The 11,870-nt window shown below is 31.2% G+C and overlaps 1 pseudogene; it reads right to left on the bottom strand.

The window, feature by feature from the left end:
- Positions 1-7,956: 7,956 nt before the first annotated feature.
- LOC106373479 lies at positions 7,957-11,391 on the bottom strand (annotated as a pseudogene).
- Between the last annotated feature and the right edge of the window lie 479 nt (positions 11,392-11,870).

Raw genomic sequence — 11,870 nt, 5'->3', positions numbered from 1 at the left:
TCCACGTCATTTTGCTTTTGGTATTTACAGACAAACAATGTGACGTTTTTCTTAGATGGAAACAGCATGCATGTTCACCGACAAGATGCAAAACTGCGGAGAGACAAGTTTGTGGCTTTGTGCATGTGTAAAGGACCCTTGTTCGGAAACTCGCTAGGCGCTACGCTTGCAGCGTATCCGGGCCTAGCGATTTATTGAAAAAGCAGAAAAAAATCAGAGATTACTCGTAGAGGAATTTTTTTGTATTTTATATGTATAATACTTAATTTATACGTATATTATAGGCTAGTGGTTTGGTCATTAGTATGGCCTGAAATATTCTGGATTTTTAGGTGATTAGAGTGTTATTTAATTTCACCGTTTTTAGTGAACTGTATTAAATATAACTATATGTAAAGAGATACCGAGATAGTACTGTAGTCCAATGGTTTGAGTTTCTTTTTTACTCATTGGTTCACGGTTTCAAATCGAGAAAGAGGTAATATTTTTTTAATTGTAAGTGAATGCAAAATTACTATATTGCCATCATCTCCTTCCTCTCAACTCTGTCGAACGAAAACCCCAATTTTTTTCACTTTACTTTTTTTTTTAAGATTCTTAACAGTTTTCACTGATTTTATGATGTTTTAACCCGATTACCCTAGATTCTCAACGAAACATTCGATTTTGTACTTGAAAATTAAGAAAAAGTGAGTTTTATGTTGATTTTTCTTAAGAACGTTGAATCGTGATGTTAATTACACTGACTTGCTTCCTTATAACTCGTTCTACGCGGCTAAAACGCTGAAAATATACGGCTACCGCTGAGGTCTGATTCGCCGCAGCCATCTACCATGTAGTGATTATTCGGACGATTACTCGGCTCCTCGCCCGAGTTTTTGAACAAGACTAAGGAGGCATTGCACTCGTGTGTTTAGAGTTAGGAACAATAAAGGTAAACTAAATTTTTATCCGCACAATTTTTTTTCACTATATATATATATATATATATATAATTATCTCAATATACACAAATAAATTTCATATTTATAAAGATGAAAAGTTGCATTGAAAATTGAGAAAAGTGGGTGTAAAATGACTTAGACAACTTTTTTTGTTGAACTAATTTACTCTAAATAGATAAGATATGTCTAGGGACTAAAGTTAACTTATCAGCCTATTATAATTTATTTAATATTTTTTAAGAAATATATAATTGGTGTATATATTATATCATGTTTATGCTCAAAAACAAAATATATTAATTTTTTTTTCTCTCCCTTTTCTTGTCTTCTTTCACAATTTTTTTTGTCTCTTCTTTTTTTCTCAAATGTAAGTTTCAAATTTTTCTAAATTTTAATTTAAAGAAGAAAAATGAGCGATTCTAATACAAAATCATAACTGAATCGAAATTATTATATATCGTTCAAGGTTAAGGCATCTCATAGCCGGCTACATCGTGTGTTACACATTTATCTTTACCAAATAAGTGTCATATTTGTAAAACCCAATATTAGAGTAATGTAAATCCTAAACAATAAATCATGACAATCGTTAGATGGATAAAAGAAATAATATCTAGTTAACATATATATTAGATGGTCAATAATGCTTTAAATTTGAATGATATAACACATAATTTTCATTAATCACATTGTTCATATCTAATAAGTTAAGTAATATATACTTATTATCCGTAAATCAATATTGTTAGTTGGATTTTTCGATTAGTGATTCGTTATCACTATAGATCTCAACCCAATGATTATTTGAGTAAATAGTGTGATGTTAGTTGGTTCACAATTGGGTGTAGATAATGTAAATAATACATGTAACACAGTTAGGTGTAGAAACCTTTAACCGGCTAACATCCATTTTCAATTTATGTTGGAGAGCTAATATTGGGTTACATGTATAATTTTTAGTTTGAGATCTATAATTATATCCGAACAGTAATAGAAAAATCAACTAATAATAATGATATCCGGATAACTGTTATTATTTGGGTTTAGGCTTTAAGGTTTATCATTTGGGTTTAGGGTTACTTTTTAGGTTTGAAGTTTTGTTTTTAGTGTTTATCCTGTGGGTTTTGGGTTTAGAATTTACTATTAGGCTTAATATTTATCCTTTGGATTTAGGATTTAAGGTTAGAGTTTAGGGTTTATCCTCTGAGTTTTAAGTTAAGAGTTTGGGTTTACGATTTATGTTTCTTCTTTAGATTTAAAGTTTAAGGCTTAAGGTTTATAATGTGGAGGTAAGAATACGGTTAAACATAATATTAGATCTCCAACATGCAACTGAAATGTTGTTAGCTGGATAAAACTTTATAAGAACAATTAATTTTAATATTAGTTGCAATGGCAGTTAACTCATAATGCAAGAAGTTATCATAAGTCTTCTTCTGGGTTTTTTCATATATCTAAAGGATAAATCCTAAACTCAAATGATAAATTCTAAACCCAAAGGATAAACCCTAAATCCAAACTCATATGATAAACATTAAACCCAAATGATAAACACTAAACCATATACCCTATACCCAAAGATAAAATCTTCTACAAAGGATGAACATTAATCATATATCCAAAGGATATATCTTAAACATCGAATTGTAAAATATAATCTTTGAGTAATGTAAATACTAAACAATAAATCACTACAATCGTTAGATAGATAAAAGAAATAATATTCAGTTAACATATATATTGGACGGCCAATACTGCTTTAAATTTTAATGATATAACACATACGTTTCCTTAATCACATTGTATATATATCTTAAAAGTTAAGTAATATATACTTGTTATCCGGAAATCAATATTGTTAGTTGGGTTTTTCGATCACTGGTCGGTTATTACTATATATCTCAACCCAAAGATTATTTGAGTAGATAATGTGATGTTAGTTGGTTCATTTAAAGCAAATAATACATGTAACATAGTTGGGTTTGGATACCTTTAACAGGCTAACATCCATTTTAATTATATGTTGGAGAGCTAATATTGTGTTACATGTATAATATTTGGTTTGAAATCTATAATTATACCCAACCACTCATAGAAAAATCAACTAACAATAATGATTTCTGGATGACACGTATTATTTGGGTTTAGACTTTAAGGTTTATCATTTAGGTTCAGAGTTATCCTTTAGGTTTGAAGTTTCTTTTTTAGCATTTATCCCATGGGTTTGGGTTAGATTTTACCATTGGACTTAATATTTATCCTTTTGGTTTAGGATTTAAGGTTAGAGTTTATCCTATAAGTTAAGAGTTAAAAATTTGGGTTTACAATTTATTTCTTCTTTGGATTTAACGTTTAAGGCTTAAGGTTTATAGTGCAGAGGTAAGAACTTGATTAAAAAAATATTAGCTCTCAGACATTCAATTGAAATTTTTTTAGCTGGATAAAATTTTGTAAGAACAACTAATCTTAATATTAGTTATGAATGACAGTTAATTCATAATGAAACAAGTTATCTTATGTCTTCTTCTCGGTTTTTTCATATATACAAAGGATAAATATTAAATCCAAATGATAAACCCTAAACCCAAATGATAAAACATTAAACTCAAAGGATAAACTCCAAATCCAAACCCATATGATAAACATTAAACTCAAAGAATAAACACTAAACCCCAAACTCAAAGATAAAATACATTCCATAGGGTGAACCTTAACCATATATCCAGAGGATAATTCTTAAACATCAAATCGTAAAACCTAATCCTGGAGTAATCACTACAAGAAAAAAGGCTTTTCTTAGCGGACGGAAAACTTTATCTAACGATACGATAGCGGTCTATGAAGCGTTGTATCATCGTCCGTCATAGTAGGTCAAGCACATTAAATAGTGGTTTTTCGTGCTGCTATCTTATTGTCGTATATCATAGCGTTTTTTGTATGCAATTAAACATTTTTTAATAGCGTCTCTTTTTGTTATTATTTATATTAAAATTATTTATTTTATAATTATATTTTTAGTTAATTATTTAAAAATAAAACATAATTAAAATCAATTCATATATTTAAAATTGCTTTATTATTTAAATTGATTTATAATTAAATTGGATAACAAAAATATAAAAAGAACTCTAATTAAATAATAAACCAACTAAACCAAAAGCTAAACCAAGCTTTAACCTAATTACTAACTAAACGTCGCCGCACCACCACCTTCGTTGTATTCTTCATCTTCCATTCCTCACCCGTCGCACCACCACCTCCGTCGCCGTGTTCTTCCATGGCCTTCGTCGTCGCATCAAGCCATGCCCTTCGTTGTCTTCTTCATCTTCCATTCCTCACCCATCGCGCGACCATCTCTGCTCGCGACCACCTTAACCAACAAAAAAAATTCAGATTCAACATAGAGAGAGAGAGAGAGAGAGAAGAGAAGAGAGTACCGCGAGTGTTGGAGTCGTCGACCACCTCAGCCGCGTCTCGCGGTGGAATGATATTTGTCAGTATCGTGAGAAACATCGATGCTTAACCTCTGCTTCTGGATCTAGTATTCTTGATAAGAGAGAAGAAGATGGAGAAAAGAGAGATCGACAAATGGAGAGGAGATGAGTCATGAAGCAGAGATCTCGCGAGGATAGAGAGAAATGGAGCAGAGATTGGCAAAGAGAATGAGGGGGCTAGTAGTGAATAAAGCATAAGGAGGAAGAGATGAGGAGATGAAGTTGTGTAAGAGAATCTGTCGAAAGATATGAGATCTGTTTGCTCAAGAAAATCCAGAACTGAATAAAAGATTAATTTTGGTCCATTGGATGAGGATCCCGTCATCTGACAGTGAAAAGCTTAATCCTTGTGCTTATGAACTAACCAATAGGATTTTTTCTTTTAGTTGTTTTACTTTATTTTCTCTTTGGACTGTAAAGTTTATTTGGGTAGTATTTTGGTTCTATATCTACGTTGTTGTACATCAACATATTTTTTTTGCTTCTAATCTTTCTTTAATTTTAATGTTTATTATAAGTTTGATTAAAATTCTAGGTTTAATTCAATTAAAGTGGATATGTACATAGTTCTAAAAACTTGAAATTTTTTAGATTTAAATTTAGATCTTAACCCTAAACATACCCTAAACTCCAAAATTCAAGATTTGCAAAATACAATATATATATATATAAGTTAAGTCTAGAATGTGGGTAAAAATTGTAGTGTATTAAATTTTAGAAAAGTTTTGATTTGAATTTAGATTTAAAGTTTGGAGTTTAGAATAAAGTTTTGAGTATAGGGTTTGAGGGTTAAGGGTTTGGAGTATTGATTTAAGATTTGAGATTAACTTTTGAAAATATTAATTTTGTAGTTTATATTTAAGATATGAAGTTAAATTTAAGATTTAATGTTAAAATTTTAGAATTTAAAGTTTTTGTTTAGAGTTTAGGGGTTGTGTTAAAAGTTTAGGGTTTAGGTTTAGTGTTAAGGTTTTTGGAGGCAAATAAAATAGAGTGAGTGGGAAAGTGAAACAAGGGTGAAAGGGAAAATCAATTATTTTCTGCTTTAATTATGCATAGCGTTTCAAAACTGAAAGTGCTATGTATACTAAGTTTAGAAAAAACGTTTACGGAACTAAAATCGGACCAACTAAAGATAGCGTTTGCATTTTCACAAATGCTATCTAAAAGTAAAAGGTATGTAAACCATAGCACAATCGAAAAAACGTTATACTGTTTTGCTATTAAAACCCAAATTTCTTGTAGTGAATGTAAATTCTAAACAGTAAATTACGACAATTGCTAGAGGGATAAAAGAAATAACATCCAGTTAACATATATATTGGACATATGTTTCATTAATCACATTGTTCATATCTAATAAGTTAAGTAATGTATACTTGTTATCTGGAAATCAATATTGTTAGTGGGTTTTTCCGATCAGTGATCGGTTATCACTATAGATCTCAATCCAAAGATTGTTTGAGTAGATAATGTGATGTTTGTTGGTTCACTCAAAGCGAATAATACATGTAACGCAGTTGGGTTTAGAAATCTTTAACCTGCTAACATGCATTTTCAATTATATGTTGGGAAATTAATATTGTGTTACATGTATAATCTTTGATTTAGTGTCTATAGTTATAGCAGTCCACTGATAGAAAAACCAACTAACAATAATGATATCCGAATAACTAGTATTATTTGGGTTTAGGCTTTAGAGTTTAACATTTGGGTTTAGGATTATCTTTTAGGTTTGAGGTTTAGATTTTAATGTTTATCCTATGGGTTTGGATTTACCATTGGGTTTAATATCTATCCTTTGGGTTTAAGATTTTAGGTTAGAGTTTAGGGTAATCTCTTAGGTTTAGAGTTATGAGTTTGGGTTTAGGATTTAATTTTATTCATTAGATTTAATGTTTAGAGCTTAAGGTTTATAGTGTGAAAATAAAAATACAGTTAAACATAATATTAGCTCTCTAAAATATGCAACTGAAATGGTTGTTAGCTGAATAAGACTTTATACGAACGACTAATTTTTATATTAGTTGTAAATGGCGGTTAATTCATAATGCAACAATTTATCCTAAGTTTTCTTCTGCGATTTTCCATATATACAAAAGCTAAACTCTAAACTCTAAACTCAATGGATAAAACATAAACCCAAACCCATATAATAAACATTAAGCCCAAAAGATAAACACTAAACCCTAAACCTAAAGATAAATTATACTCCAAAGGATATATACAAAACCCCAAACCCAAAGATAAACACTAAACCCAAACCCATATGATAAACATTAAACCCGAAGGATATATACTAAAGCATAAACTCAAAGATAAAAAATTCTCCAAAGGGTGAACCTCAACCCTATATCAAACGATAAACCTTAAATATTGAATTATAAAACTTAATCCTAGAGTAATGTAAATCCTAAACAATAAATCACGACATCTCTTAGAGGGATAATAGAAATAATATCTAGTTAACATATCTATTGGACGGTCAATACTTCTTTAAATTTGAATGATATAACACATACATTTCATTAATCAGATTTTTATATCCAATATGGTAAGTAACATATACTTGTTATCCAGAAATCAATATTGTTAGTTGTTTTTTCGATTAGTGATCGGTTATCACTATATCTAATTCAAAGCATAATTTGTAAGATCAACAATATATAGTAGATGTACTTCACCTTCTGCAAATGAAAACAAAACTGTTAGCAAGTTAAAACTACTCAAAATAAAAGCATGAACAATAAAGTCAAAACATATATTACAATGGATACTTAACTATTAATAACTTACGTTAGCTGGCTAATTATCATATTATCATAACATTTTTATTTGATATATCATATTACCGTTTTAAACTTTGGTTCATATATCATATATGTGTTTTAAACATTGAGTTGTGTAGATTAAACATGTAGATAAAAAAGAATGAGATGAAATATTAGGTATACAAATGAATATGGAGAGAGAGAACAAAAGAGTAATGATTAATTTTGGGCATTATATGTTATTTATGTAGATACATTGTATCTAATATGTTAAGTTGAATTTATTTATTTATTTTATTTAAATTAATTTGACAAGTTTTGATATGTTTTAGTTCTAATAGTAAGGGTATTTTGGTCTTAAATTTTTCCAACAATTCTACTTTCCATGATTACAAATATTCAATTTACTCTTGTATATGAAGTGCAAATTCTCTATATTTAAATTTGATTTGTATAACAAAAATATTAAATATATCTTTTAAATTTGGTGTTATATATTATGTAATTGTATAACATTATTGTTTATGTGTATTATTTGATAATATCATTATATAATATTTTATATTTCATACAAAAAAATCATTAGTATTAGCTTTTTTGAAAGATAGTACTATTAGCATTTTTATAATAAAAATCAATGCTCATACCTTACATTAACCGCTTTATGTATTTCTCTTTGCAATTAAGAAAATAATAAAATATATTAAATTATATTTTGTTACGATTATTTACATAATTTGTTTTAAAAAAAATACTCTTAAAACAACACAAAAGTTATATAAGACCCTTTAACAAAAAAGGAAAAAGGGATAACGACACTTATTATAGAATTATAAATGATTGATTCTGGTTCTCTGATCCTTTGGTGTTGCTTGAATATTCTTTGCTTTATTTTCAGAAGGTGTTGTGTAAGGATATTTGTTCACAACAAAAGAAAATTGCCTTGTGGTTTACCTGAGGGATCTAGCGACTAAAAGGAAAGACATATTTTGTTTTCAAGTTCTGTTCAAACAAATAACTGTAAGTACTGAATAAGTTGGTTTTTGTTTGAATTGCCAATCCTACGTTATGATTAGTTCATAAGAAGAAAAGAAAAAGGCAGATATCTTACCTATTGTATAATCAAAGACATGGCTTCTTCTCTTGGAAGCCCACAGAGTCGTACCATATTATATTCAGATTTATTATGAGCTTCCAACTTAAAATCAATTGGTGATTAGTGGATTAGCCCTAACCCTTAATATATTAGTTAATGTCCCATTGAATTCCCGATGTGGGATACTTTATCTCTAATAGATGTTAAACTGTGTAGAGCATAAAGCAAATCATAAAATCTAATTTGAGAAAAGAAGAGCCTGGAGATAAACACTCACATCCCTTAACTTCAAGTGATTTAGATGATTATACAATGTAAATTATTCAAATACTATTATCTCCCCTCGTGACTTCCCTCTTAAGCTTCCCGCCAATTGAGAATATAGGTGTTGCACTCTTGCTGCTTTCCTCCCAGTTTTGGGGACCTAGCAACTACTTTGTCACATATACTGCATAACAGAAAAATCATACAAAAAATGTGTCAATCATAACTGTTGTACCAATACACTACACTTGTTAAAGAGCCATAACTCAAACAGCTGTAGACAACGGTATCAAATCTGCAGAGCAATAAGCTTGAACTAATGTTTAGTTTTCTCTTTTTTTGGTCAACCATGTTTACTTTTCTCTTATATTTTCTCACATTATAAATAACTAAAGGTCATCTTTTGGGTTGTAGCAGTTTAGTAAACTAAGTCAGTATGCATATCCAGAAATTACAATGGAAAATGGATTCTATGATTGTTCAAAACAGCAGAGTAAAAATTGACATGGTTAGTAAGTCACTTCCGTTGAAGCAGCTCGAGGTCTAGATGAAGCCAAAACTTTAATGAAGACACCTAACTGATTTCTTTGGAAAACTCTAGGTAAACAGTTTTCTGGGACTCAACAACTACCTTTCCACATTCCTCTTCTATGTAAATCTGTTGCTCATCATAAAAAGTTCATATTTGTGAAGTGATTGAGGTAAAGTAAGAAACCTTACAAAACTCAGCAGCTTGGAGCTCAGAGCAACCCCAAAGGTTTTCTAAGATGAAATGTAATCATGATCTATATACATATCAAGTGAAATCTATAAGATATACCATGTAAGCTTATATCCCTAAGCCTCATAAACTTTATTTTGTGCCTCTACTTAAATCATTTCCATCTCCTAAAAGCTTGTAACTTCAGCCATAAAACACACTATTCACTTCGATTCAACATATGCTACAAATTAGATGATCACCTCGATTGTTGTAAAACGCCAACATTTGTTACCATCCAGAAAAACTGAGTTTGCCGGTGGTAGAAAAGAAACGAGTCAGACATTTAATGGCTGGAAAGATCATGAGGAGAAATGTTCCAACTAGCCGGATTATTCGATAATTTATCTTAAGATGATTCATCTATAACTTCTTCATTGCCCTCTTGGTCTAGCAAATATATTTTAAGATGATTCAGCTATATGTAGCTATAATTATGTTCCTAGTTGTAGAAGTACTCTACAAATTTTCTCATCATAGGTTTTCAATCAAATCACAACTGTAAATAACATCAAGCTTTAAGAAACAAAACAGACAAATAGTGAAACAGGGGATAACTAAGGAAGTGAAGATGTTTAGGGCTGATCAGGGACTTCTTTCCATATGATTAATTACATGATGAATCAGAAAGTAGAAAGATTATTATTAATCAAGGATCACTTAAACACATATAACTATAATTTAAGACATGTGATGTAAGAATTGTGCATATTAGAAGGTGGACAACCCCCATAAACACTGGATATGCAATTCATATGTCTTCTTTCTTTTCCCTCTGATCATCTCTTCTCTTCCTCTTAATATCCTTCTCTTTTTCTTTCTTCTTCTCCTCTTCCTCAACCCTCTTCTTTGCTTCTTCTTTCTCCTCCTTCAACGCTACGATCAATCGCTTCAGACAAGTCTCTTTAGCTTCATGTTCTGTTTTCATCAACAGATTCTCTCCAACATTGGCTGGAGTCATCTTGATTTTTTCTACCTCAAGCAACCTCTTAATCTATTGAAACAACTCACCTTCTTCCTCAGCATACAAATAGTTCATTGCCAACACTTTAAACGCTTCAAACCCACAATACGACATTTCTATATGCTTATCCATTCTTCCTTTACGAATCAAAGCCGGATCTAATTTATCTATGAAATTAGTAGTGAACACAATGATCCTCTCACCACCACAAGCTGACCATAACCCATCTATGAAATTCAATAACCCTGATAATGTCACTTTGCTTCCTGTATTCTCACCTTTTTCTTTCTTCATTTGCTTCTCAATTGGGCTAATCTCATCTTCGTCATCTTCCTCCTCCTACTTCTTTTGCTTTCTCTGACCAGTTAGATCAAGAGAGCAATCAATATCTTCGATAACAATTATTGACTTCCCTGAAGTCTCAATCAATAGCCTCCTAAGCTCTGTGTTATCCTTAACCGTTGTCAATTCAAGATCATAGACATCATAATCCAAGAAATTGGCCATTGCAGCTACCATAGTTGATTTTCCAGTTCCCGGTGGACCGTGCAAGAGATACCCTCTTTTCCAAGCTTTCCCAATTCTCTTGTAGTAATCTTGGCTATTACTAAACTTCGTAAGATCGTTCTTGATCTCTTCTTTCTTCTCATTTTCCATAGCAAGAGTATCAAAAGTTCCGGGATGCTCGAAAGTGACATGGCTCCATTTCGTCTGATTATAGCCAGACCAGTTCTGGCTTGGATTGTTCAAATAAAGCTTACTCTCTCTGTTCTTTACCTCCATCTTCTTCCCTTCTTTTCTAATATGATCAAGATACCTGTTTGTAATTATTTGCCTGTCACGTACATGGAACTTGAGGATGTAGAATCTCGATTCCTCGGTTTTAGGGAAATAGGAAAAAGACCGGCTATCGGTATGGTGCTTCTTTGATTGCCACCAAACCTTGACTCCTTTAAACTCATCAGTGATCTCTTCATGGTCGTCCATGCTAAGGACAATAGATTTACTTCCTTTGCTTGTGTTGGCCCTTAGTTTCTTTGTTCGAGAAGAAGAGTCTTTACTGAGATAGTTCTGGATCGTTGCATAATCATCGTTGAAAGTTCAGAGACACCCAAATTATAACTCACACACAAGAGATTTCAAGAACACTTTCTTGTATATTAGAAACCTTTTAAACAATCTCCTAGATCTGTTTAATCTGATTTAAGCTCAGTCACACACGACTAGCGACAGACCAGTTTCTAATCTAAATCACAAAGACCCAAGCTAAACACCTGTTACTTGATCTCTGTAGCCGACAAGAACAAACCTCTTGTTCTAGCTTTTTCTCACTTAACGCTTAACCTAAAACTCTCTTAGATTATCTCATTAAGTAGACACGAAAAAGACAATATTCTATTTCCTAAAATCTTGCAAACTAGAAGATCTTCTTTGCTTCACGTCCAAGCAATATCTTCTATTTCCATAAGTTTGTGACACGTCATCACTCGTAACAAACTCGTCATACTGTGTTACACAATCACCGCACTGTGTAACACACTCTTAGCTCAGCTCGAACACGCTCACAATCTTGAGCT

The sequence above is a fragment of the Brassica napus genome, chromosome C1 (assembly GCF_020379485.1).
Source record: "Brassica napus cultivar Da-Ae chromosome C1, Da-Ae, whole genome shotgun sequence".
Taxonomy (NCBI): Eukaryota; Viridiplantae; Streptophyta; class Magnoliopsida; order Brassicales; family Brassicaceae; genus Brassica; species Brassica napus.
The sequence above is the reverse complement of the archived record's forward strand: the minus strand, read 5'-3'. Positions and strand labels throughout refer to the sequence as shown.